The sequence below is a fragment of the Propithecus coquereli genome, unplaced genomic scaffold, assembly GCF_000956105.1.
Source record: "Propithecus coquereli isolate 6110/MARCELLA unplaced genomic scaffold, Pcoq_1.0 Scaffold130, whole genome shotgun sequence".
Lineage (NCBI taxonomy): Eukaryota > Metazoa > Chordata > Mammalia > Primates > Indriidae > Propithecus > Propithecus coquereli.
In genome coordinates, this window is record NW_012137192.1 from 5,791,521 (window position 1) to 5,794,215 (window position 2,695).

The following is a 2,695-nucleotide window of genomic DNA, read 5'->3' on the forward strand; positions in this document are numbered from 1 at the left end:
TGAATCATGAGAAATGAAAAAAAAGATCATTGTCGTTTTTCAGCCACTAAGTTATAGGAGTGATTTGTCACCAGCAATGGGTAACTAAGGCAGTCACAACAGGAACTCCCGTTGCTGAGGCTAAGCCTTAAACCCCCGCATTATTTTAAGGTAGTGATTCTCAAACCCCAGCATTCAAAGAGCTGAGACAGGATGCACATGTCTTTAGGGTAGGGACATTGTTGGTCTTATTCACCATGATATCCCTGTTCCTGGAGTGGCATTTATCACATAGCAAGACCTTAAGAAATACTTATAAATGAATGAACGAATGAATATTGGGAGTTTAAGACATAGATTCTGGGCTCCATCTCTGGAGATCCTGATTTGGCAGGTGTGGGTGAGGTCCAGGGAACTGCATCCGAGTGATGCTGAGGCAGGCAGCCTAGGGACCACATTTTCGTCATCAGGGCCTCAAGTTATCCTTGCAACCAAAGGAGGCCAATTGACCAATTTTCCATCGGGCTGTGTATCAGAATTACCTGGGGAGCTTCTTAACAGTACTAGCTCCTGATCCTCACCCCTGACCTACCAAATCTGAAAATCCCTAGAGGTGGAGACTCACAATCCATATTACTGAGAAGCCCCTGGGTGAACCTGAAGCGGCTGCTCCACAGATAGGAGGGCGTTTGGAAACCGCCTGCCGGCCCAACCAATCCAAGTCTCTACAAGGCATTTGGCATTGTCATACTAATCTTCAGGCCTTTTGAAAAAAGGGTTTCATTTTAGCTGCAAGGAGTGTTTGTTAGGGACTCTTTCTAAGTCTCAGTGTCTCATCTGTCAAACAGATGTTGGTAACACCTGCCTCCTGAACGCTTCTGAGGACTAAATGAGGTAAGGCGTATGATCGTGCACTGAAACTGGAAACACCATGCACGGGATTCTTAAGACTTTAATCATCTGTATTTCATGCAGGAGATTAAAATAGTTTACCTATTTTTAGGTAGTCAATCAGGATTCATTATGAGGTACCTTGTCCCTCCCAAGGCACAAAGAGCCACGTCTTTGGGATCCCTATACAAAATGTTTCAGGGAGGAGAAACCCTGGATACATTTCTAGATCCTTCACATGGTGTGCAACGGTCTGCATGATCTGGACCCCGCATCACTTGTCCTCTCTTTCCCCTGGCCCTTCTTCCTCCCTCCTCCTGCACCCACGTGTCAGTCTTTCGAAAACGCTAATGCAGGCTACTAGTTTGCCTCTTTCGCTAGCCCCAGCCCAGGCTGTGCAATATGTTAATATTTGGAATGATCTTTATTCTTGTCCGTCCCACCCACTTGGCCCTTTCCTGAACCTTTCGTGTCTGTTACTGTCTCCCACCGTCTGGTCAGATGGAATTGACCAGCCCCAGTTTTGAACCCCCACTAGACATTTATCCAGACCCATGTACCACTTGGTTGCACTTACCTAAGTTCTTAACTCTCCTCCCTTTCCCACTGAGGCCAGGCTCCTTGAGGGCAGGGACTTTTCCTTACTGTCCCGTGTCTCTAGCCCTGAGCACAGTGCCTGATCCAGAGCATGGATGGATAAATATTTGTTGATCGAGTGTATGAATGTTAGAGATCGTCTTTGGCGGGTTGAAACTTCTGAAGAACATTGCTCACTCCTGGAAATGTTCATGTGCTTCTCTGATGCTGACTTCCTGCTGTCAGGCTTTGTCCTTTTCTCTTCTCCATGCAGAGACTTATGAAAATCAAACAACTTGAGTCAGCTGAGACTCAAGTGGGGCTGCAGTCGGGGCTTGTTCTCTCCAAGGGGCCACAAGAAGAGAGGATTGGCCACGTCATCCTTGATCAGAAGAGTGATCAGCACCGCGAAAGCCCCGGGGGCCATTGGCCCCTACAGTCAAGCTGTATTAGTCTACAGGACTGTTTACATTTCAGGACAGATAGAGATAGACCTGTCAAGTGAACAACTTGTGCCATTGTGGTAGGAGAAGAAGCTAAACAAGTTCTTAAAAACATGGGTGAAATTTTGAAAGCTGTAGGCTGTGAATTCACTAATGTGGTAAAAACAACGGTTTTGCTGGCTGACATAAATGACTTTAATACTGTCAATGACGTCTACAAACAGTATTTCCAGAGTAATTTTCCTGCAAGAGCTGCTTACCAGGTTGCTGCTTTGCCCAGGGAGGCAGAATTGAAATTGAAGCAGCGGCTGTCCAAGAACCTTTCCCAACAGCATTACTATAAGTGGGCCCAGTGTTTAGCCTGGAATTTTTAACATCTCAAATTTTACAGTTGATGTAACATCTTAATTAACCTCTTAATTTTTACAATTGATGAAAGTATGAGCTTGACTAAAATATCTGAAGTTATCATGGAAATACCATATAATAGGGGTAATTGAACATGAATTGAAGATTATACAATGAATCCAGTTGCTGATGTAAATTATACTTATGTACACCCGTATTACTAAATGTAGGAGAGAGATACTCATTACATAGTAACTCAAATAAATAAAAGTAAAGGGAAATAACGGGTAGGAAAGATGAGTTATTGTCCCTGAGAAATAATCTATCCTGAAAAATGAGGAATGTTATACATCGTGTAGAGCAGGGGACCCCAAACTATGGTGAGTTGTATAATTATTTCTTTATATATTACAATGTGATAATAATAGAAATAAAGTGCACAATAAATGTAATGCCAT

General features: G+C 43.5%; 1 pseudogene; it reads left to right on the forward strand.

Annotated features, from left to right (window-relative positions):
- Positions 1-1,002: 1,002 nt before the first annotated feature.
- LOC105805596 lies at positions 1,003-2,232 on the forward strand (annotated as a pseudogene).
- Positions 2,233-2,695: the final 463 nt, after the last annotated feature.